The 22,308-nt window shown below is 50.1% G+C and overlaps 9 non-coding genes and 26 pseudogenes across 9 annotated transcripts; all 35 read right to left on the reverse strand.

The window, feature by feature from the left end:
- Nucleotides 1-125: 125 nt before the first annotated feature.
- LOC142580549 (5S ribosomal RNA) lies at nt 126-244 on the reverse strand (annotated as a pseudogene).
- Nucleotides 245-767: 523 nt separating this feature from the next.
- LOC142580378 (5S ribosomal RNA) lies at nt 768-886 on the reverse strand (annotated as a pseudogene).
- A 517-nt stretch (nt 887-1,403) lies between these two features.
- On the reverse strand, nt 1,404-1,522 carry LOC142580977 (5S ribosomal RNA). Its single transcript, XR_012828112.1, has one exon. It is a non-coding gene; the product is annotated as a 5S ribosomal RNA (ribosomal RNA).
- Nucleotides 1,523-2,046: 524 nt separating this feature from the next.
- On the reverse strand, nt 2,047-2,165 carry LOC142580496 (5S ribosomal RNA; annotated as a pseudogene).
- Nucleotides 2,166-2,683: 518 nt separating this feature from the next.
- Nucleotides 2,684-2,802, reverse strand: LOC142580978 (5S ribosomal RNA). Its single transcript, XR_012828113.1, has one exon. It is a non-coding gene; the product is annotated as a 5S ribosomal RNA (ribosomal RNA).
- Nucleotides 2,803-3,326: 524 nt separating this feature from the next.
- Nucleotides 3,327-3,445, reverse strand: LOC142580457 (5S ribosomal RNA; annotated as a pseudogene).
- Nucleotides 3,446-3,963: 518 nt separating this feature from the next.
- Nucleotides 3,964-4,082, reverse strand: LOC142580980 (5S ribosomal RNA). Its single transcript, XR_012828115.1, has one exon. It is a non-coding gene; the product is annotated as a 5S ribosomal RNA (ribosomal RNA).
- A 524-nt stretch (nt 4,083-4,606) lies between these two features.
- Nucleotides 4,607-4,725, reverse strand: LOC142580459 (5S ribosomal RNA; annotated as a pseudogene).
- Nucleotides 4,726-5,243: 518 nt separating this feature from the next.
- On the reverse strand, nt 5,244-5,362 carry LOC142580453 (5S ribosomal RNA; annotated as a pseudogene).
- Nucleotides 5,363-5,887: 525 nt separating this feature from the next.
- LOC142580475 (5S ribosomal RNA) lies at nt 5,888-6,006 on the reverse strand (annotated as a pseudogene).
- Nucleotides 6,007-6,533: 527 nt separating this feature from the next.
- LOC142580550 (5S ribosomal RNA) lies at nt 6,534-6,652 on the reverse strand (annotated as a pseudogene).
- A 519-nt stretch (nt 6,653-7,171) lies between these two features.
- Nucleotides 7,172-7,290, reverse strand: LOC142580265 (5S ribosomal RNA). Its single transcript, XR_012827692.1, has one exon. It is a non-coding gene; the product is annotated as a 5S ribosomal RNA (ribosomal RNA).
- Nucleotides 7,291-7,815: 525 nt separating this feature from the next.
- On the reverse strand, nt 7,816-7,934 carry LOC142580412 (5S ribosomal RNA; annotated as a pseudogene).
- A 526-nt stretch (nt 7,935-8,460) lies between these two features.
- LOC142580981 (5S ribosomal RNA) lies at nt 8,461-8,579 on the reverse strand. The gene has a single exon (XR_012828116.1). It is a non-coding gene; the product is annotated as a 5S ribosomal RNA (ribosomal RNA).
- Nucleotides 8,580-9,105: 526 nt separating this feature from the next.
- LOC142580414 (5S ribosomal RNA) lies at nt 9,106-9,224 on the reverse strand (annotated as a pseudogene).
- Nucleotides 9,225-9,743: 519 nt separating this feature from the next.
- Nucleotides 9,744-9,862, reverse strand: LOC142580461 (5S ribosomal RNA; annotated as a pseudogene).
- Nucleotides 9,863-10,388: 526 nt separating this feature from the next.
- On the reverse strand, nt 10,389-10,507 carry LOC142580468 (5S ribosomal RNA; annotated as a pseudogene).
- Nucleotides 10,508-11,032: 525 nt separating this feature from the next.
- LOC142580982 (5S ribosomal RNA) lies at nt 11,033-11,151 on the reverse strand. Its single transcript, XR_012828117.1, has one exon. It is a non-coding gene; the product is annotated as a 5S ribosomal RNA (ribosomal RNA).
- A 526-nt stretch (nt 11,152-11,677) lies between these two features.
- LOC142580983 (5S ribosomal RNA) lies at nt 11,678-11,796 on the reverse strand. Its single transcript, XR_012828118.1, has one exon. It is a non-coding gene; the product is annotated as a 5S ribosomal RNA (ribosomal RNA).
- A 526-nt stretch (nt 11,797-12,322) lies between these two features.
- On the reverse strand, nt 12,323-12,441 carry LOC142580415 (5S ribosomal RNA; annotated as a pseudogene).
- Nucleotides 12,442-12,960: 519 nt separating this feature from the next.
- On the reverse strand, nt 12,961-13,079 carry LOC142580462 (5S ribosomal RNA; annotated as a pseudogene).
- A 526-nt stretch (nt 13,080-13,605) lies between these two features.
- Nucleotides 13,606-13,724, reverse strand: LOC142580469 (5S ribosomal RNA; annotated as a pseudogene).
- A 526-nt stretch (nt 13,725-14,250) lies between these two features.
- LOC142580417 (5S ribosomal RNA) lies at nt 14,251-14,369 on the reverse strand (annotated as a pseudogene).
- A 518-nt stretch (nt 14,370-14,887) lies between these two features.
- Nucleotides 14,888-15,006, reverse strand: LOC142580538 (5S ribosomal RNA; annotated as a pseudogene).
- A 515-nt stretch (nt 15,007-15,521) lies between these two features.
- On the reverse strand, nt 15,522-15,640 carry LOC142580488 (5S ribosomal RNA; annotated as a pseudogene).
- A 525-nt stretch (nt 15,641-16,165) lies between these two features.
- LOC142580397 (5S ribosomal RNA) lies at nt 16,166-16,284 on the reverse strand (annotated as a pseudogene).
- Nucleotides 16,285-16,808: 524 nt separating this feature from the next.
- LOC142580984 (5S ribosomal RNA) lies at nt 16,809-16,927 on the reverse strand. The gene has a single exon (XR_012828119.1). It is a non-coding gene; the product is annotated as a 5S ribosomal RNA (ribosomal RNA).
- A 521-nt stretch (nt 16,928-17,448) lies between these two features.
- LOC142580421 (5S ribosomal RNA) lies at nt 17,449-17,567 on the reverse strand (annotated as a pseudogene).
- A 525-nt stretch (nt 17,568-18,092) lies between these two features.
- On the reverse strand, nt 18,093-18,211 carry LOC142580365 (5S ribosomal RNA; annotated as a pseudogene).
- A 527-nt stretch (nt 18,212-18,738) lies between these two features.
- Nucleotides 18,739-18,857, reverse strand: LOC142580471 (5S ribosomal RNA; annotated as a pseudogene).
- Nucleotides 18,858-19,382: 525 nt separating this feature from the next.
- LOC142580360 (5S ribosomal RNA) lies at nt 19,383-19,501 on the reverse strand (annotated as a pseudogene).
- Nucleotides 19,502-20,016: 515 nt separating this feature from the next.
- Nucleotides 20,017-20,135, reverse strand: LOC142580489 (5S ribosomal RNA; annotated as a pseudogene).
- Nucleotides 20,136-20,660: 525 nt separating this feature from the next.
- On the reverse strand, nt 20,661-20,779 carry LOC142580400 (5S ribosomal RNA; annotated as a pseudogene).
- Nucleotides 20,780-21,303: 524 nt separating this feature from the next.
- Nucleotides 21,304-21,422, reverse strand: LOC142580985 (5S ribosomal RNA). The gene has a single exon (XR_012828120.1). It is a non-coding gene; the product is annotated as a 5S ribosomal RNA (ribosomal RNA).
- Nucleotides 21,423-21,943: 521 nt separating this feature from the next.
- LOC142580422 (5S ribosomal RNA) lies at nt 21,944-22,062 on the reverse strand (annotated as a pseudogene).
- Between the last annotated feature and the right edge of the window lie 246 nt (nt 22,063-22,308).

Below are 22,308 nucleotides of genomic sequence, written 5' to 3' on the forward strand. Positions count from 1 at the left end.
TGGCTCTACCAGCAGGCTCCAGTTGAGCCTAAGTTACAGTAAATGCAACCACACACACGTTGTGCAAATGAAAAAAAAAAAACAAGACGTCACAGAAGCACGCAATAAAAAAGCAAAAAGAACGGTGCCATCATCACTCGCTGTTCCCAGGTGGTCTCCCTCCCAAGTACTGACCGAGCCCAATGCTGCTTAGCTTCGGGGATCGGACGATAACCGGCGTATTCAGCATGGCATGGCCGATAGCAAGGATGCGTTGTTTACGACTGCACCTGTATCGTGCTGCTATGTTGTGCAGTCGCCGAATGTATTGCTACAGCATACAGCACGTACGCGGCAGTCTTTCCGTGAACAATACACGCACGCGTCGTGTACGTTGATCACTCCGTTTGTGGTTCGCTGCATGCGTGCGTGCTAGTGCTCACAAAAACAAGAGGGCGAGCGCCACATTTTGCGCGCGTTGCAGCCCACAAGGTGCCACTTTATTGATGCGTTGTCATTGAGCTGTATGCGGGTGTGATAAGTAAGCGGTTAGAAGCTTGTGCGGCTAAATTTTGCATCATTACGTATACCGCTTAGCACCGTCATCATTCTGCGTACAATATCGTGTAGTGGCCTGAATATTGTGGGTGTTACACTTCGGCGTTGGCTCTACCAGCAGGCTCCATTTGAACGTAAGTTACAGTAAATGCAACCACCCACACGTTGTGCGATTAAATAAGAAAAACAAGACGTCACAGAAGCACGCAATAAAAAAGCAAAAAGAACGGTGCCATCAGCACTCGGTGTTCCCACGTGGTCTCCCTCCCAAGTACTGACCGAGCCCATTGCTGCTTAGCTTCGGGGATCGGACGAGAACCGGCGTATTCAGCATGGCATGGCCGATGGCAAGGATGCGTTGTTTACGACTGCACCTGTATCGTGCTGTATGTTGTGCAGTCGCCGAATGTATTGCTACAGCACGTACGCGGCAGTCTTTCCGTGAACAATACACGCACGCGTCGTGTACGTTGATCACTCCGTTTGTGGTTGTTCGCTGCATGCGTGCGTGCTAGTGCTCACAAAAACAAGAGGGCGAGCGCCACATTTTGCGCGCGTTGCAGCCCACAAGGTGCCACTTTAGTGATGCGTCGTCATGGAGCTGTATGCGGGTGTGATAAGTAATCGGTTAGAAGCTTGTGCGACTAAATTTTGCATCATTACGTATACCGCTTACCACCGTCATCATTCCGCGTACAATATCGTGTAGTGGACTGAATATTGTTGGTGTTACACTTCGGCGTTGGCTCTACCAGCAGGCTCTAGTTGAACGTAAGTTAATGTAAATGCAACCACCCACACGTTGTGCAAATGAAAAAAAAAACAAGACGTCACAGAAGCACGCAATAAAAAATCAAAAAGAACGGTGCCATCAGCACTCGGTGTTCCCAGGTGGTCTCCCTCCCAAGTACTGACCGAGCCCAATGCTGCTTAGCTTCGGGGATCGGACGAGAACCGGCGTATTCAGCATGGTATGGCCGATGGCGAGAATGTGCTGTTTACGACTGCACCTGTATCGTGCTGCTATGTTGTGCAGTCGCCGAATGTATTGCTACAGCATACAGCACGTACGCGGCCGTCTTCCCGTGAACAATACACGCACGCGTCGTGTACGTTGATCACTCCGTTTGTGTTTGTTCGCTGCATGCGGGCGTGCTAGTGTTCACAAAAACAAGAGGGCAAGCGCCACATTTTGCGCGCGTTGCAGCCCACAAGGTGCCACTTTAGTGATGCGTCGTCATGGAGCTGTATGCGGGTGTGATAAGTAATCGGTTAGAAGCTTGTGCGACTAAATTTTGCATCATTACGTATACCGCTTACCACCGTCATCATTCCGCGTACAATATCGTGTAGTGGCCTGAATATTGTTGGTGTTACACTTCGGCGTTGGCTCTACCAGCAGGCTCCAGTTGAACGTAAGTTACAGTAAATGCAACCACCCACACGTTGTGCAAATGAAAAAAAAACAAGACGTCACAGAAGCACGCAATAAGAAAGCAAAAAGAACGGTGCCATCAGCGCTCTGTGTTCCCTGGTGGTCTCCCTCCCAAGTACTGACCGAGCCCAATGCTGCTTAGCTTCGGGGATCGGACGAGAACCGGCGTATTCAGCATGGTATGGCCGATGGCGAGAATGTGCTGTTTACGACTGCACCTGTATCGTGCTGCTATGTTGTGCAGTCGCCGAATGTATTGCTACAGCACGTACGCGGCAGTCTTTCCGTGAACAATACACGCACGCGTCGTGTACGTTGATCACTCCGTTTGTGGTTGTTCGCTGCATGCGTGCGTGCTAGTGCTCACAAAAACAAGAGGGCGAGCGCCACATTTTGCGCGCGTTGCAGCCCACAAGGTGCCACTTTAGTGATGCGTCGTCATGGAGCTGTATGCGGGTGTGATAAGTAATCGGTTAGAAGCTTGTGCGACTAAATTTTGCATCATTACGTATACCGCTTACCACCGTCATCATTCCGCGTACAATATCGTGTAGTGGACTGAATATTGTTGGTGTTACACTTCGGCGTTGGCTCTACCAGCAGGCTCTAGTTGAACGTAAGTTAATGTAAATGCAACCACCCACACGTTGTGCAAATGAAAAAAAAAACAAGACGTCACAGAAGCACGCAATAAAAAATCAAAAAGAACGGTGCCATCAGCACTCGGTGTTCCCAGGTGGTCTCCCTCCCAAGTACTGACCGAGCCCAATGCTGCTTAGCTTCGGGGATCGGACGAGAACCGGCGTATTCAGCATGGTATGGCCGATGGCGAGAATGTGCTGTTTACGACTGCACCTGTATCGTGCTGCTATGTTGTGCAGTCGCCGAATGTATTGCTACAGCATACAGCACGTACGCGGCCGTCTTCCCGTGAACAATACACGCACGCGTCGTGTACGTTGATCACTCCGTTTGTGTTTGTTCGCTGCATGCGGGCGTGCTAGTGTTCACAAAAACAAGAGGGCAAGCGCCACATTTTGCGCGCGTTGCAGCCCACAAGGTGCCACTTTAGTGATGCGTCGTCATGGAGCTGTATGCGGGTGTGATAAGTAATCGGTTAGAAGCTTGTGCGACTAAATTTTGCATCATTACGTATACCGCTTACCACCGTCATCATTCCGCGTACAATATCGTGTAGTGGCCTGAATATTGTTGGTGTTACACTTCGGCGTTGGCTCTACCAGCAGGCTCCAGTTGAACGTAAGTTACAGTAAATGCAACCACCCACACGTTGTGCAAATGAAAAAAAAACAAGACGTCACAGAAGCACGCAATAAGAAAGCAAAAAGAACGGTGCCATCAGCACTCTGTGTTCCCTGGTGGTCTCCCTCCCAAGTACTGACCGAGCCCAATGCTGCTTAGCTTCGGGGATCGGACGAGAACCGGCGTATTCAGCATGGTATGGCCGATGGCGAGAATGTGCTGTTTACGACTGCACCTGTATCGTGCTGCTATGTTGTGCAGTCGCCGAATGTATTGCTACAGCACGTACGCGGCAGTCTTTCCGTGAACAATACACGCACGCGTCGTGTACGTTGATCACTCCGTTTGTGGTTGTTCGCTGCATGCGTGCGTGCTAGTGCTCACAAAAACAAGAGGGCGAGCGCCACATTTTGCGCGCGTTGCAGCCCACAAGGTGCCACTTTAGTGATGCGTCGTCATGGAGCTGTATGCGGGTGTGATAAGTAATCGGTTAGAAGCTTGTGCGACTAAATTTTGCATCATTACGTATACCGCTTACCACCGTCATCATTCCGCGTACAATATCGTGTAGTGGACTGAATATTGTTGGTGTTACACTTCGGCGTTGGCTCTACCAGCAGGCTCTAGTTGAACGTAAGTTAATGTAAATGCAACCACCCACACGTTGTGCAAATGAAAAAAAAAACAAGACGTCACAGAAGCACGCAATAAAAAATCAAAAAGAACGGTGCCATCAGCACTCGGTGTTCCCAGGTGGTCTCCCTCCCAAGTACTGACCGAGCCCAATGCTGCTTAGCTTCGGGGATCGGACGAGAACCGGCGTATTCAGCATGGTATGGCCGATGGCGAGAATGTGCTGTTTACGACTGCACCTGTATCGTGCTGCTATGTTGTGCAGTCGCCGAATGTATTGCTACAGCATACAGCACGTACGCGGCCGTCTTCCCGTGAACAATACACGCACGCGTCGTGTACGTTGATCACTCCGTTTGTGTTTGTTCGCTGCATGCGGGCGTGCTAGTGTTCACAAAAACAAGAGGGCAAGCGCCACATTTTGCGCGCGTTGCAGCCCACAAGGTGCCACTTTAGTGATGCGTCGTCATGGAGCTGTATGCGGGTGTGATAAGTAATCGGTTAGAAGCTTGTGCGACTAAATTTTGCATCATTACGTATACCGCTTACCACCGTCATCATTCCGCGTACAATATCGTGTAGTGGCCTGAATATTGTTGGTGTTACACTTCGGCGTTGGCTCTACCAGCAGGCTCCAGTTGAACGTAAGTTACAGTAAATGCAACCACCCACACGTTGTGCAAATGAAAAAAAAACAAGACGTCACAGAAGCACGCAATAAGAAAGCAAAAAGAACGGTGCCATCAGCACTCTGTGTTCCCTGGTGGTCTCCCTCCCAAGTACTGACCGAGCCCAATGCTGCTTAGCTTCGGGGATCGGACGAGAACCGGCGTATTCAGCATGGTATGGCCGATGGCGAGAATGTGCTGTTTACGACTGCACCTGTATCGTGCTGCTATGTTGTGCAGTCGCCGAATGTATTGCTACAGCACGTACGCGGCAGTCTTTCCGTGAACAATACACGCACGCGTCGTGTACGTTGATCACTCCGTTTGTGGTTGTTCGCTGCATGCGTGCGTGCTAGTGCTCACAAAAACAAGAGGGCGAGCGCCACATTTTGCGCGCGTTGCAGCCCACAAGGTGCCACTTTAGTGATGCGTCGTCATGGAGCTGTATGCGGGTGTGATAAGTAATCGGTTAGAAGCTTGTGCGACTAAATTTTGCATCATTACGTATACCGCTTACCACCGTCATCATTCCGCGTACAATATCGTGTAGTGGACTGAATATTGTTGGTGTTACACTTCGGCGTTGGCTCTACCAGCAGGCTCTAGTTGAACGTAAGTTAATGTAAATGCAACCACCCACACGTTGTGCAAATGAAAAGAAGAACAAGACGTCACAGAAGCACGCAATAAAAAAGCAAAAAGAACGGTGCCATCAGCACTCGGTGTTCCCAGGTGGTCTCCCTCCCAAGTACTGACCGAGCCCAATGCTGCATAGCTTCGGGGATCGGACGAGAACCGGCGTATTCAGCATAGTATGGCCGATGGCGAGAATGTGCTGTTTACGACTGCACCTGTATCGTGCTGCTATGTTGTGCGGTCGCCGAATGTATTGCTACAGCATACAGCACGTACGCGGCAGTCTTTCCGTGAACAATACACGCACGCGTCGTGTACGTTGATCACTCCGTTTGTGGTTGTTCGCTGCATGCGTGCGTGCTAGTGCTCACAAAAACAAGAGGGCGAGCGCCACATTTTGCGCGCGTTGCAGCCCACAAGGTGCCACTTTATTGATGCGTTGTCATTGAGCTGTATGCGGGTGTGATAAGTAAGCGGTTAGAATCTTGTGCGACTAAATTTTGCATCATTACGTATACCGCTTACCACCGTCATCATTCCGCGTACAATATCGTGTAGTGGCCTGAATATTGTTGGTGTTACACTTCGGCGTTGGCTCTACCAGCAGGCTCCAGTTGAACGTAAGTTACAGTAAATGCAACCACCCACACGTTGTGCAAATGAAAAAAAAAACAAGACGTCACAGGAGCACGCAATAAAAAAGAAGAAAGAACGGTGCCATCAGCACTCGGTGTTCCCAGGTGGTATCCCTCCCAAGTACTGACCGAGCCCAATGTTGCTTAGCTTCGGGGATCGGACGAGAACCGGCGTATTCAGCATGGTGTGGCCGATGGCGAGAATGTGCTGTTTACGACTGCACCTGTATCGTGCTGCTATGTTGTGCGGTCTCCGAATGTATTGCTACAGCATACAGCACGTACGCGGCAGTCTTTCCGTTAACAATACACGCACGCGTCGTGTACGTTGATCACTCCGTTTGTGGTTGTTCGCTGCATGCGTGCGTGCTAGTGCTCACAAAAACAAGAGGGCGAGCGCCACATTTTGCGCGCGTTGCAGCCCACAAGGTGCCACTTTATTGATGCGTTGTCATTGAGCAGTATGCGGGTGTGATAAGTAAGCGGTTAGAAGCTTGTGCGACTAAATTTTGCATCATTACGTATACCGCTTACCACCATCAACATTCCGCGTACAATATCGTGTAGTGGCCTGAATATTGCTGGTGTTACACTTCGGCGCTGGCTCTACCAGCAGGCTCCAGTTGAGCCTAAGTTACAGTAAATGCAACCACACACATGTTGTGCAAATGAAAAAAAAAAAACAAGACGTCACAGAAGCACGCAATAAAAAAGCAAAAAGAACGGTGCCATCATCACTCGCTGTTCCCAGGTGGTCTCCCTCCCAAGTACTGACCGAGCCCAATGCTGCTTAGCTTCGGGGATCGGACGATAACCGGCGTATTCAGCATGGCATGGCCGATAGCAAGGATGCGTTGTTTACGACTGCAACTGTATCGTGCTGCTATGTTGTGCAGTCGCCGAATGTATTGCTACAGCACGTACGCGGCAGTCTTTCCATGAACAATACACGCACGCGTCGTGTACGTTGATTATTCCGTTTGTGGTTGTTCGCTGCATGCGTGCCTGCTAGTGCTCACAAAAACAAGAGGACGAGCGCAAAATTTTGCACGCGTTGAAGCCCACAAGGTGCCACTTTATTGATGCGTTGTCATTGAGCTGTATGCGGGTGTGATAAGTAAGCGGTTAGAAGCTTGTGCGACTAAATTTTGCATCATTACGTATACCGCTTACCACCGTCATCATTCCGCGTACAATATCGTGTAGTGGCCTGAATATTGTTGGTGTTACACTTCGGCGTTGGCTCTACCAGCAGGCTCCAGTTGAACGTAAGTTACAGTAAATGCAACCACCCACACGTTGTGCAAATGAAAAAAAAAAACAAGACGTCACAGAAGCACGCAATAAGAAAGCAAAAAGAACGGTGCCATCAGCACTCGGTGTTCCCAGGTGGTCTCCCTCCCAAGTACTGACCGAGCCCAATGCTGCTTAGCTTCGGGGCTCGGACGAGAACCGGCGTATTCAGCATGGTATGGCCGATGGCGAGAATGTGCTGTTTACGACTGCACCTGTATCGTGCTGCTATGTTGTGCAGTCGCCGAATGTATTGCTACAGCATACAGCACGTACGCGGCAGTCTTTCCGTGAACAATACACGCACGCGTCGTGTACGTTGATCACTCCGTTTGTGGTTGTTCGCTGCATGCGTGCGTGCTAGTGCTCACAAAAACAATAGGGCGAGCGCCACATTTTGCGCGCGTTGCAGCCCACAAGGTGCCACTTTATTGATGCGTTGTCATTGAGCTGTATGCGGGTGTGATAAGTAAGCGGTTAGAAGCTTGTGCGACTAAATTTTGCATCATTACGTATACCGCTTAGCACCGTCATCATTCTGCGTACAATATCGTGTAGTGGCCTGAATATTGTGGGTGTTACACTTCGGCGTTGGCTCTACCAGCAGGCTCCATTTGAACGTAAGTTACAGTAAATGCAACCACCCACACGTTGTGCGATTAAATAAGAAAAACAAGACGTCACAGAAGCACGCAATAAAAAGCAAAAAGAACGGTGCCATCAGCACTCGGTGTTCCCAGGTGGTCTCCCTCCCAAGTACTGACCGAGCCCAATGTTGCTTAGCTTCGGCGATCGGACGCGAACCGGCGTATTCAGCATGGTGTGGCCGATGGCGAGAATGTGCTGTTTACGACTGCACCTGTATCGTGCTGCTATGTTGTGCGGTCGCCGAATGTATTGCTACAGCATACAGCACGTACGCGGCAGTCTTTCCGTGAACAATACACGCACGCGTCGTGTACGTTGATCACTCCGTTTGTGGTTGTTCGCTGCATGCGTGCGTGCTAGTGCTCACAAAAACAATAGGGCGAGCGCCACATTTTGCGCGCGTTGCAGCCCACAAGGTGCCACTTTATTGATGCGTTGTCATTGAGCTATATGCGGGTGTGATAAGTAAGCGGTTAGAAGCTTGTGCGACTAAATTTTGCATCATTACGTATACCGCTTAGCACCGTCATCATTCTGCGTACAATATCGTGTAGTGGCCTGAATATTGTGGGTGTTACACTTCGGCGTTGGCTCTACCAGCAGGCTCCATTTGAACGTAAGTTACAGTAAATGCAACCACCCACACGTTGTGCGATTAAATAAGAAAAACAAGACGTCACAGAAGCACGCAATAAAAAAGCAAAAAGAACGGTGCCATCAGCACTCGGTGTTCCCAGGTGGTCTCCCTCCCAAGTACTGACCGAGCCCAATGCTGCTTAGCTTCGGGGATCGGACGAGAACCGGCGTATTCAGCATGGTATGGCCGATGGCGAGAATGTGCTGTTTACGACTGCACCTGTATCGTACTGCTATGTTGTGCAGTCGCCGAATGTATTGCTACAGCATACAGCACGTACGCGGCAGTCTTTCCGTGAACAATACACGCACGCGTCGTGTACGTTGATCACTCCGTTTGTGGTTGTTCGCTGCATGCGTGCGTGCTAGTGCTCACAAAAACAAGAGGGCAAGCGCCACATTTTGCGCACGTTGCAGCCCACAAGGTGCCACTTTATTGATGCGTTGTCATTGAGCTGTATGCGGGTGTGATAAGTAAGCGGTAGGAAGCTTGTGCGACTAAACTTTGCATCATTACGTATACCGCTTACCACCGTCATCATTCCGCGTACAATATCGTGTAGTGGCCTGAATATTGTTGGTGTTACACTTCGGCGTCGGCTCTACCAGCAGGCTCCCGTTGAACGTAAGTTACAGTAAATGCAACCACCCACACGTTGTGCGATTAAATAAGAAAAACAAGACGTCGCAGAAGCACGCAATAAAAAAGCAAGAAGAACGGTGCCATCAGCACTCGGTGTTCCCAGGTGGTCTCCCTCCCAAGTACTGACCGAGCCCAATGTTGCTTAGCTTCGGGGATCGGACGAGAACCGGCGTATTCAGCATGGTGTGGCCGATGGCGAGAATGTGCTGTTTACGACTGCACCTGTATCGTGCTGCTATGTTGTGCGGTCGCCGAATGTATTGCTACAGCACGTACGCGGCAGTCTTTCCGTGAACAATACACGCACGCGTCGTGTACGTTGATCACTCCGTTTGTGGTTGTTCGCTGCATGCGTGCGTGCTAGTGCTCACAGAAACAAGAGGACGAGCGCAAAATTTTGCACACGTTGAAGCCCACAAGGTGCCACTTTATTGATGCGTTGTCATTGAGCTGTATGCGGGTGTGATAAGTAAGCGGTTAGAAGCTTGTGCGACTAAATTTTGCATCATTACGTATACCGCTTACCACCATCAACATTCCGCGTACAATATCGTGTAGTGGCCTGAATATTGCTGGTGTTACACTTCGGCGTTGGCTCTACCAGCAGGCTCAAGTTGAGCCTAAGTTACAGTAAATGCCACCACCCACACGTTGTGCAAATGAAAAAAAAAAACAAGACGTCACAGAAGCACGCAATAAAAAAGCAAAAAGAACGGTGCCATCATCACTCGGTGTTCCCAGGTGGTCTCCCTCCCAAGTACTGACCGAGCCCAATGCTGCTTAGCCTCGGGGATCGGACGAGAACCGGCGTATTCAGCATGGTATGGCCGATGGCGAGAATGTGCTGCTTACGACTGCACCTGTATCGTGCTGCTATGTTGTGCAGTCGCCGAATGTATTGCTACAGCACACAGCACGTACGCGGCAGTCTTTCCGTGAACAATACACGCACGCGTCGTGTACGTTGATCACTCCGTTTGTGGTTGTTCGCAGCATGCGTGCGTGCTAGTGCTCACAAAAACAAGAGGGCGAGCGCCACATTTTGCGCGCGTTGCAGCCCACAAGGTGCCACTTTATTGATGCGTTGTCATTGAGCTGTATGCGGGTGTGATAAGTAAGCGGTTAGAAGCTTGTGCGACTAAATTTTGCATCATTACGTATACCGCTTAGCACCGTCATCATTCTGCGTACAATATCGTGTAGTGGCCTGAATATTGTGCGTGTTACACTTCGGCGTTGGCTCTACCAGCAGGCTCCATTTGAACGTAAGTTACAGTAAATGCAACCACCCACACGTTGTGCGATTAAATAAGAAAAACAAGACGTCACAGAAGCACGCAATAAAAAAGCAAAAAGAACGGTGCCATCAGCACTCGGTGTTCCCAGGTGGTCTCCCTCCCAAGTACTGACCGAGCCCAATGTTGCTTAGCTTCGGGGATCGGACGCGAACCGGCGTATTCAGCATGGTGTGGCCGATGGCGAGAATGTGCTGTTTACGACTGCACCTGTATCGTGCTGCTATGTTGTGCGGTCGCCGAATGTATTGCTACAGCATACAGCACGTACGCGGCAGTCTTTCCGTGAACAATACACGCACGCGTCGTGTACGTTGATCACTCCGTTTGTGGTTGTTCGCTGCATGCGTGCGTGCTAGTGCTCACAAAAACAAGAGGGCGAGCGCCACATTTTGCGCGCGTTGCAGCCCACAAGGTGCCACTTTATTGATGCGTCGTCATGGAGCTGTATGCGGGTGTGATAAGTAAGCGGTTAAAAGCTTGTGCGACTAAATTTTGCATCATTACGTATACCGCTTACCACCGTCATCATTCCGCGTACAATATCGTGTAGTGGACTGAATATTGTTGGTGTTACACTTCGGCGTTGGCTCTACCAGCAGGCTCCAGTTGAACGTAAGTTACAGTAAATGCAACCACCCACACGTTGTGCAAATGAAAAAAAAAACAAGACGTCACAGAAGCACGCAATAAAAAAGCAAAAAGAACGGTGCCATCAGCACTCGGTGTTCCCAGGTGGTCTCCCTCCCAAGTACTGACCGAGCCCAATGCTGCTTAGCTTCGGGGATCGGACGAGAACCGGCGTATTCAGCATGGTATGGCCGATGGCGAGAATGTGCTGTTTACGACTGCACCTGTATCGTACTGCTATGTTGTGCAGTCGCCGAATGTATTGCTACAGCATACAGCACGTACGCGGCAGTCTTTCTGTGAACAATACACGCACGCGTCGTGTACGTTGATCACTCCGTTTGTGGTTGTTCGCTGCATGCGTGCGTGCTAGTGCTCACAAAAACAAGAGGGCAAGCGCCACATTTTGCGCACGTTGCAGCCCACAAGGTGCCACTTTATTGATGCGTTGTCATTGAGCTGTATGCGGGTGTGATAAGTAAGCGGTAGGAAGCTTGTGCGACTAAATTTTGCATCATTACGTATACCGCTTACCACCGTCATCATTCCGCGTACAATATCGTGTAGTGGCCTGAATATTGTTGGTGTTACACTTCGGCGTCGGCTCTACCAGCAGGCTCCAGTTGAACGTAAGTTACAGTAAATGCAACCACCCACACGTTGTGCGATTAAATAAGAAAAACAAGACGTCACAGAAGCACGCAATAAAAAAGCAAAAAGAACGGTGCCATCAGCACTCGGTGTTCCCAGGTGGTCTCCCTCCCAAGTACTGACCGAGCCCAATGCTGCTTAGCTTCGGGGATCGGACGAGAACCGGCGTATTCAGCATGGTATGGCCGATGGCGAGAATGTGCTGTTTACGACTGCACCTGTATCGTACTGCTATGTTGTGCAGTCGCCGAATGTATTGCTACAGCATACAGCACGTACGCGGCAGTCTTTCCGTGAACAATACACGCACGCGTCGTGTACGTTGATCACTCCGTTTGTGGTTGTTCGCTGCATGCGTGCGTGCTAGTGCTCACAAAAACAAGAGGGCAAGCGCCACATTTTGCGCACGTTGCAGCCCACAAGGTGCCACTTTATTGATGCGTTGTCATTGAGCTGTATGCGGGTGTGATAAGTAAGCGGTAGGAAGCTTGTGCGACTAAACTTTGCATCATTACGTATACCGCTTACCACCGTCATCATTCCGCGTACAATATCGTGTAGTGGCCTGAATATTGTTGGTGTTACACTTCGGCGTCGGCTCTACCAGCAGGCTCCAGTTGAACGTAAGTTACAGTAAATGCAACCACCCACACGTTGTGCGATTAAATAAGAAAAACAAGACGTCGCAGAAGCACGCAATAAAAAAGCAAGAAGAACGGTGCCATCAGCACTCGGTGTTCCCAGGTGGTCTCCCTCCCAAGTACTGACCGAGCCCAATGTTGCTTAGCTTCGGGGATCGGACGAGAACCGGCGTATTCAGCATGGTGTGGCCGATGGCGAGAATGTGCTGTTTACGACTGCACCTGTATCGTGCTGCTATGTTGTGCGGTCGCCGAATGTATTGCTACAGCACGTACGCGGCAGTCTTTCCGTGAACAATACACGCACGCGTCGTGTACGTTGATCACTCCGTTTGTGGTTGTTCGCTGCATGCGTGCGTGCTAGTGCTCACAGAAACAAGAGGACGAGCGCAAAATTTTGCACACGTTGAAGCCCACAAGGTGCCACTTTATTGATGCGTTGTCATTGAGCTGTATGCGGGTGTGATAAGTAAGCGGTTAGAAGCTTGTGCGACTAAATTTTGCATCATTACGTATACCGCTTACCACCATCAACATTCCGCGTACAATATCGTGTAGTGGCCTGAATATTGCTGGTGTTACACTTCGGCGTTGGCTCTACCAGCAGGCTCAAGTTGAGCCTAAGTTACAGTAAATGCCACCACCCACACGTTGTGCAAATGAAAAAAAAAAACAAGACGTCACAGAAGCACGCAATAAAAAAGCAAAAAGAACGGTGCCATCATCACTCGGTGTTCCCAGGTGGTCTCCCTCCCAAGTACTGACCGAGCCCAATGCTGCTTAGCCTCGGGGATCGGACGAGAACCGGCGTATTCAGCATGGTATGGCCGATGGCGAGAATGTGCTGCTTACGACTGCACCTGTATCGTGCTGCTATGTTGTGCAGTCGCCGAATGTATTGCTACAGCACACAGCACGTACGCGGCAGTCTTTCCGTGAACAATACACGCACGCGTCGTGTACGTTGATCACTCCGTTTGTGGTTGTTCGCAGCATGCGTGCGTGCTAGTGCTCACAAAAACAAGAGGGCGAGCGCCACATTTTGCGCGCGTTGCAGCCCACAAGGTGCCACTTTATTGATGCGTTGTCATTGAGCTGTATGCGGGTGTGATAAGTAAGCGGTTAGAAGCTTGTGCGACTAAATTTTGCATCATTACGTATACCGCTTAGCACCGTCATCATTCTGCGTACAATATCGTGTAGTGGCCTGAATATTGTGCGTGTTACACTTCGGCGTTGGCTCTACCAGCAGGCTCCATTTGAACGTAAGTTACAGTAAATGCAACCACCCACACGTTGTGCGATTAAATAAGAAAAACAAGACGTCACAGAAGCACGCAATAAAAAAGCAAAAAGAACGGTGCCATCAGCACTCGGTGTTCCCAGGTGGTCTCCCTCCCAAGTACTGACCGAGCCCAATGTTGCTTAGCTTCGGGGATCGGACGCGAACCGGCGTATTCAGCATGGTGTGGCCGATGGCGAGAATGTGCTGCTTACGACTGCACCTGTATCGTGCTGCTATGTTGTGCAGTCGCCGAATGTATTGCTACAGCACACAGCACGTACGCGGCAGTCTTTCCGTGAACAATACACGCACGCGTCGTGTACGTTGATCACTCCGTTTGTGGTTGTTCGCTGCATGCGTGCGTGCTAGTGCTCACAAAAACAAGAGGGCAAGCGCCACATTTTGCGCACGTTGCAGCCCACAAGGTGCCACTTTATTGATGCGTTGTCATTGAGCTGTATGCGGGTGTGATAAGTAAGCGGTAGGAAGCTTGTGCGACTAAATTTTGCATCATTACGTATACCGCTTACCACCGTCATCATTCCGCGTACAATATCGTGTAGTGGCCTGAATATTGTTGGTGTTACACTTCGGCGTCGGCTCTACCAGCAGGCTCCAGTTGAACGTAAGTTACAGTAAATGCAACCACCCACACGTTGTGCGATTAAATAAGAAAAACAAGACGTCACAGAAGCACGCAATAAAAAAGCAAGAAGAACGGTGCCATCAGCACTCGGTGTTCCCAGGTGGTCTCCCTCCCAAGTACTGACCGAGCCCAATGTTGCTTAGCTTCGGGGATCGGACGAGAACCGGCGTATTCAGCATGGTGTGGCCGATGGCGAGAATGTGCTGTTTACGACTGCACCTGTATCGTGCTGCTATGTTGTGCGGTCGCCGAATGTATTGCTACAGCACGTACGCGGCAGTCTTTCCGTGAACAATACACGCACGCGTCGTGTACGTTGATCACTCCGTTTGTGGTTGTTCGCTGCATGCGTGCGTGCTAGTGCTCACAAAAACAAGAGGACGGGCGCAAAATTTTGCACGCGTTGAAGCCCACAAGGTGCCACTTTATTGATGCGTTGTCATTGAGCTGTATGCGGGTGTGATAAGTAAGCGGTTAGAAGCTTGTGCGACTAAATTTTGCATCATTACCTATACCGCTTACCACCATCAACATTCCGCGTACAATATCGTGTAGTGGCCTGAATATTGCTGGTGTTACACTTCGGCGTTGGCTCTACCAGCAGGCTCCAGTTGAGCCTAAGTTACAGTAAATGCAACCACCCACACGTTGTGCAAATGAAAAAAAAAACAAGACGTCACAGAAGCACGCAATAAAAAAGCAAAAAGAACGGTGCCATCATCACTCGGTGTTCCCAGGTGGTCTCCCTCCCAAGTACTGACCGAGCCCAATGCTGCTTAGCTTCGGGGATCGGACGATAACCGGCGTATTCAGCATGGCATGGCCGATAGCAAGGATGCGTTGTTTACGACTGCAACTGTATCGTGCTGCTATGTTGTGCAGTCGCCGAATGTATTGCTACAGCACGTACGCGGCAGTCTTTCCATGAACAATACACGCACGCGTCGTGTACGTTGATTATTCCGTTTGTGGTTGTTCGCTGCATGCGTGCGTGCTAGTGCTCACAAAAACAAGAGGGCGAGCGCCACATTTTGCGCGCGTTGCAGCCCACAAGGTGCCACTTTATTGATGCGTTGTCATTGAGCTGCATGCGGGTGTGATAAGTAAGCTGTTAGAAGCTTGTACGACTAAATTTTGCATCATTAGGTATACCGCTTACCACCGTCATCATTCCGCGTACAATATCATGTAGTGGCCTGAATATTGTTGGTGTTACACTTCGGCGTTGGCTCTAGCAGCAGGCTCCAGTTGAACGTAGGCTACAGTAAATGCAGCCACCCACGCGTTGTGCAAATGAAAAAAAAAAGACGTCACAGAAGCACGCAATAAAAAAGCAATAACAACGGTGCCATCAGCACTCGGTGTTCCCAGGTGGTCTCCCTCCCAAGTACTGACCGAGCCCAATGCTGCTTAGCTTCAGGGATCGGACGAGAACCGGCATATTCAGCATGGTATGGCCGATGGGGAGAATGTGCTGCTTACAACTGCACCTATATCGTGCTGCTATGTTGTGCAGTCGCCGAATGTATTGCTACAGCACACAGCACGTACGCGGCAGTCTTTCCGTGAACAATACACGCACACGTCGTGTACGTTGATCACTCCGTTTGTGGCTGTTCGCTGCATGCGTGCGTGCTAGTGCTCACAAAAACAAGAAGGCGAGCGCCACATTTTGCGCGAGTTGCAGCCCACAAGGTGCCACTTTATTGATGCGTTGTCATTGAGCTGCATGCGGGTGTGATAAGTAAGCGGTTAGAAGCTTGTGCGACTAAATTTTGCATCATTACGTATACCGCTTACCACCGTCGTCATTCCACGTACAATATCGTGTAGTGGCCTGAATATTGTTGGTGTTACACTTCGGCGTTGGCTCTACCAGCAGGCTCCAGTTGAAGGTAAGTTACAGTAAATGCAACCACCCACACGTTGTGCAAATGAAAAGAAAAACAAGACGTCACAGAATTACGCAATAAAAAAGCAAAAAGAACGGTGCCATCAGCACTCGGTGTTCCCAGGTGGTCTCCCTCCCAAGTACTGACCGAGCCCAATGCCGCTTAGCTTCGGGGATCGGACGAGAACCGTCGTATTCAGCATGGTATGGCCGATGGCGAGAATGTGCTGTTTACGACTGCACCTGTATCGTGCTGCTATGTTGCGCAGTCGCCGAATGTATTGCTACAGCATACAGCACGTACGCGGCAGTCTTTCCGTGAACAATACACGCACGCGTCGTGTACGTTGATCACTCCTTTTGTGGTTGTTCGCTGCATGCGTGCGTGCTAGTGCTCACAAAAACAAGAGGGCGAGCGCCACATTTTGCGCGCGCTGCAGCCCACAAGGTGCCACTTTATTGATGCGTTGTCATTGAGCTGTATGCGGGTGTGATAAGTAAGCGGTAAGAAGCTTGTGCGACTAAATTTTGCATCATTACGTATACCGCTTACCACCGTCATCATTCCGAGTACAATATCGTGCAGTGGCCTGAATATTGTTGGTGTTAAACTTCGGCGTTGGCTCTACCAGCATTCTCCAGTTGAACGTAAGTTACAGTAAATGCAACCACCCACACGTCGTGCAAATGAAAAAAAAAGAAGACGTCACAGAAGCACGCAATAAAAAAGCAAAAAGAACGGTGCCATCAGCACTCGGTGTTCCCAGGTGGTCTCCCTCCCAAGTACTGACCGAGCCCAATGCTGCTTAGCTTCGGGGATCGGACGAGAACCGGCGTATTCAGCATGGTATGGCCGATGGCGAGAATGTGCTGCTTACGACTGCACCTGTATCGTGCTGCTATGTTGTGCAGTCGCCGAATGTATTGCTACAGCACACAGCACGTACGCGGCAGTCTTTCTGTGAACAATACACGCACGCGTCGTGTACGTTGATCACTCCGTTTGTGGTTGTTCGCAGCATGCGTGCGTGCTAGTGCTCACAAAAACAAGAGGGCGAGCGCCACATTTTGCGCGCGTTGCAGCCCACAAGGTGCCACTTTATTGATGCGTTGTCATTGAGCTGTATGCGGGTGTGATAAGTAAGCGGTTAGAAGCTTGTGCAACTAAATTTTGCATCATTACGTATACCGCTTACCACCGTCATCATTCCGCGTACAATATCATGTAGTGGCCTGAACATTGTTGGTGTTACACTTCGGCGTTGGCTCTAGCAGCAGGCTCCAGTTGAACGTAAGCTACAGTAAATGCAGCCACCCACGCGTTGTGCAAATGAAAAAAAAAGACGTCACAGAAGCACGCAATAAAAAAGCAAAAAGAACGGTGCCATCAGCACTCGGTGTTTCCAGGTGGTCTTCCTCCCAAGTACTGACCGAGCCCAATGCTGCTTAGCTTCGGGGATCGGACGAGAACCGGCGTATTCAGCATGGTATGGCCGATGGCGAGAATGTGCTGCTTACGACTGCACCTGTATCGTGCTGCTATGTTGTGCAGTCGCCGAATGTATTGCTACAGCACGCAGCACGTACGCGGCAGTCTTTCCGTGAACAATACACGCACGTGTCGTGTACGTTGATCACTCCGTTTGTGGTTGTTCGCTGCACGCGTGCGTGCTAGTGCTCACAAAAACAAGAGGGCGAGCGCCACATTTTGCGCGCGTTGCAGCCCACAAGGTGCCACTTTATTGATGCGTTGTCATTGAGCTGTATGCGGGTGTGATAAGTAAGCGGTTAGAAGCTTGTGCGACTAAATTTTGCATCATTACGTATACCGCTTACCACCGTCATCATTCCGAGTACAATATCGTGCAGTGGCCTGAATATTGTTGGTGTTTAACTTCGGCGTTGGCTCTACCAGCATGCTCCAGTTGAACGTAAGTTACAGTAAATGCAACCACCCACACGTCGTCCAAATGAAAAAAAGAACAAGACGTCACAGAAGCACGCAATAAAAAAGCAAAAAGAACGGTGCCATCAGCACTCGGTGTTCCCAGGTGGTCTCCCTCCCAAGAACTGACCGAGCCCAATGCTGCTTAGCTTCGGGGATCGGACGAGAACCGGCGTATTCAGCATGGTATGGCCGATGGCGAGAATGTGCTGTTTCCGACTGCACCTGTATCGTGCTACTATGTTGTGCAGTCGCCGAATGTATTGCTACAGCATACAGCACGTACGCGGCAGTCTTTCCGTGAACAATACACGCACGCGTCGTGTACGTTGATCACTCCGTTTGTGGTTGTTCGCTGCATGCGTGCGTGCTAGTGCTCACAAAAACAAGAGGGCGAGCGCCACATTTTGCGTGCGTTGCAGCCCACAAGGTGCCACTTTATTGATGCGTTGTCACTGAGCTGTATGCAGGTGTGATAAGTAAGCGGTTAGAAGCTTGTGCGACTAAATTTTGCATCATTACGTATACCGCTTACCACCGTCATCATTCCGCGTACAATATCGTGTAGTGGCCTGAATATTGTTGGTGTTACACTTCGGCGTTGGCTCTACCAGCAGGTTCCAGTTGAACGTAAGTTACAGTAAATGCAACCACCCACACGTTGTGCAAATGAAAAAAAAAAAACAAGACGTCACAGAAGCACGCAATAAAAAAGCAAAAAGAACGGTGCCATCAGCACTCGGTGTTCATAGGTGGTCTCCCTCCCAAGTACTGACCGAGCCCAATGCTGCTTAGCTTCGGGGATCGGACGAGAACCCGCGTATTCAGCATGGTATGGCCGATGGCGAGAATGTGCTGTCTACGACTGCACCTGTATCGTGCTGCTATGTTGTGCAGTCGCCGAATGTATTGCTACAGCATACAGCGCGTACGCGGCAGTCTTTCCGTGAACAATACACGCACGCGTCGTGTACGTTGATCACTCCGTTTGTGGTTGTTCGCTGCATGCGTGCGCGCTAGTGCTCACAAAAACAAGAGGGCGAGCGCCACATTTTGCGCGCGTTGCAGCCCACAAGGTGCCACTTTATTGATGCGTTGTCATTGAGCTGTATGCGGGTGTGATAAGTAAGCGGTTAGACACTTGTGCGACTAAATTTTGCATCATTGCGTATACCGCTTACCACCGTCATCATTCCGCGTACAATATCGTGTAGTGGCCTGAATATTGTTGGTGTTACACTTCGGCGTTGGCTCTACCAGCAGGCTCCAGTTGAACGTAAGTTACAGTAAATGAAACCACCCACACGTTGTGCAAATGAAAAAAAAAACAAGACGTCACAGAAGCACGCAATAAAAAAGCAAAAAGAACGGTGCCATCAGCACTCGGTGTTCCCAGGTGGTCTCCCTCCCAAGTACTGACCGAGCCCAATGCTGCTTAGCTTCGGGGATCGGACGAGAACCGGCGTATTCAGCATGGCATGGCCGATAGCAAGGATGCGTTGTTTACGACTGCAACTGTATCGTGCTGCTATGTTGTGCAGTCGCCGAATGTATTGCTACAGCACGTACGCGGCAGTCTTTCCATGAACAATACACGCACGCGTCGTGTACGTTGATTATTCCGTTTGTGGTTGTTCGCTGCATGCGTGCGTGCTAGTGCTCACAAAAACAAGAGGGCGAGCGCCACATTTTGCGCGCGTTGCAGCCCACAAGGTGCCACTTTATTGATGCGTTGTCATTGAGCTGCATGCGGGTGTGATAAGTAAGCTGTTAGAAGCTTGTACGACTAAATTTTGCATCATTAGGTATACCGCTTACCACCGTCATCATTCCGCGTACAATATCATGTAGTGGCCTGAATATTGTTGGTGTTACACTTCGGCGTTGGCTCTAGCAGCAGGCTCCAGTTGAACGTAGGCTACAGTAAATGCAGCCACCCACGCGTTGTGCAAATGAAAAAAAAAAGACGTCACAGAAGCACGCAATAAAAAAGCAATAACAACGGTGCCATCAGCACTCGGTGTTCCCAGGTGGTCTCCCTCCCAAGTACTGACCGAGCCCAATGCTGCTTAGCTTCAGGGATCGGACGAGAACCGGCATATTCAGCATGGTATGGCCGATGGGGAGAATGTGCTGCTTACAACTGCACCTATATCGTGCTGCTATGTTGTGCAGTCGCCGAATGTATTGCTACAGCACACAGCACGTACGCGGCAGTCTTTCCGTGAACAATACACGCACACGTCGTGTACGTTGATCACTCCGTTTGTGGCTGTTCGCTGCATGCGTGCGTGCTAGTGCTCACAAAAACAAGAAGGCGAGCGCCACATTTTGCGCGAGTTGCAGCCCACAAGGTGCCACTTTATTGATGCGTTGTCATTGAGCTGCATGCGGGTGTGATAAGTAAGCGGTTAGAAGCTTGTGCGACTAAATTTTGCATCATTACGTATACCGCTTACCACCGTCGTCATTCCACGTACAATATCGTGTAGTGGCCTGAATATTGTTGGTGTTACACTTCGGCGTTGGCTCTACCAGCAGGCTCCAGTTGAAGGTAAGTTACAGTAAATGCAACCACCCACACGTTGTGCAAATGAAAAGAAAAACAAGACGTCACAGAATTACGCAATAAAAAAGCAAAAAGAACGGTGCCATCAGCACTCGGTGTTCCCAGGTGGTCTCCCTCCCAAGTACTGACCGAGCCCAATGCCGCTTAGCTTCGGGGATCGGACGAGAACCGTCGTATTCAGCATGGTATGGCCGATGGCGAGAATGTGCTGTTTACGACTGCACCTGTATCGTGCTGCTATGTTGCGCAGTCGCCGAATGTATTGCTACAGCATACAGCACGTACGCGGCAGTCTTTCCGTGAACAATACACGCACGCGTCGTGTACGTTGATCACTCCTTTTGTGGTTGTTCGCTGCATGCGTGCGTGCTAGTGCTCACAAAAACAAGAGGGCGAGCGCCACATTTTGCGCGCGTTGCAGCCCACAAGGTGCCACTTTATTGATGCGTTGTCATTGAGCTGTATGCGGGTGTGATAAGTAAGCGGTAAGAAGCTTGTGCGACTAAATTTTGCATCATTACGTATACCGCTTACCACCGTCATCATTCCGAGTACAATATCGTGCAGTGGCCTGAATATTGTTGGTGTTAAACTTCGGCGTTGGCTCTACCAGCATTCTCCAGTTGAACGTAAGTTACAGTAAATGCAACCACCCACACGTCGTGCAAATGAAAAAAAAAGAAGACGTCACAGAAGCACGCAATAAAAAAGCAAAAAGAACGGTGCCATCAGCACTCGGTGTTCCCAGGTGGTCTCCCTCCCAAGTACTGACCGAGCCCAATGCTGCTTAGCTTCGGGGATCGGACGAGAACCGGCGTATTCAGCATGGTATGGCCGATGGCGAGAATGTGCTGCTTACGACTGCACCTGTATCGTGCTGCTATGTTGTGCAGTCGCCGAATGTATTGCTACAGCACACAGCACGTACGCGGCAGTCTTTCTGTGAACAATACACGCACGCGTCGTGTACGTTGATCACTCCGTTTGTGGTTGTTCGCAGCATGCGTGCGTGCTAGTGCTCACAAAAACAAGAGGGCGAGCGCCACATTTTGCGCGCGTTGCAGCCCACAAGGTGCCACTTTATTGATGCGTTGTCATTGAGCTGTATGCGGGTGTGATAAGTAAGCGGTTAGAAGCTTGTGCAACTAAATTTTGCATCATTACGTATACCGCTTACCACCGTCATCATTCCGCGTACAATATCATGTAGTGGCCTGAACATTGTTGGTGTTACACTTCGGCGTTGGCTCTAGCAGCAGGCTCCAGTTGAACGAAAGCTACAGTAAATGCAGCCACCCACGCGTTGTGCAAATGAAAAAAAAAGACGTCACAGAAGCACGCAATAAAAAAGCAAAAAGAACGGTGCCATCAGCACTCGGTGTTTCCAGGTGGTCTTCCTCCCAAGTACTGACCGAGCCCAATGCTGCTTAGCTTCGGGGATCGGACGAGAACCGGCGTATTCAGCATGGTATGGCCGATGGCGAGAATGTGCTGCTTACGACTGCACCTGTATCGTGCTGCTATGTTGTGCAGTCGCCGAATGTATTGCTACAGCACGCAGCACGTACGCGGCAGTCTTTCCGTGAACAATACACGCACGTGTCGTGTACGTTGATCACTCCGTTTGTGGTTGTTCGCTGCACGCGTGCGTGCTAGTGCTCACAAAAACAAGAGGGCGAGCGCCACATTTTGCGCGCGTTGCAGCCCACAAGGTGCCACTTTATTGAT

The sequence above is a fragment of the Dermacentor variabilis genome, chromosome 4 (genome assembly GCF_050947875.1).
Source record: "Dermacentor variabilis isolate Ectoservices chromosome 4, ASM5094787v1, whole genome shotgun sequence".
Taxonomy (NCBI): Eukaryota; Metazoa; Arthropoda; class Arachnida; order Ixodida; family Ixodidae; genus Dermacentor; species Dermacentor variabilis.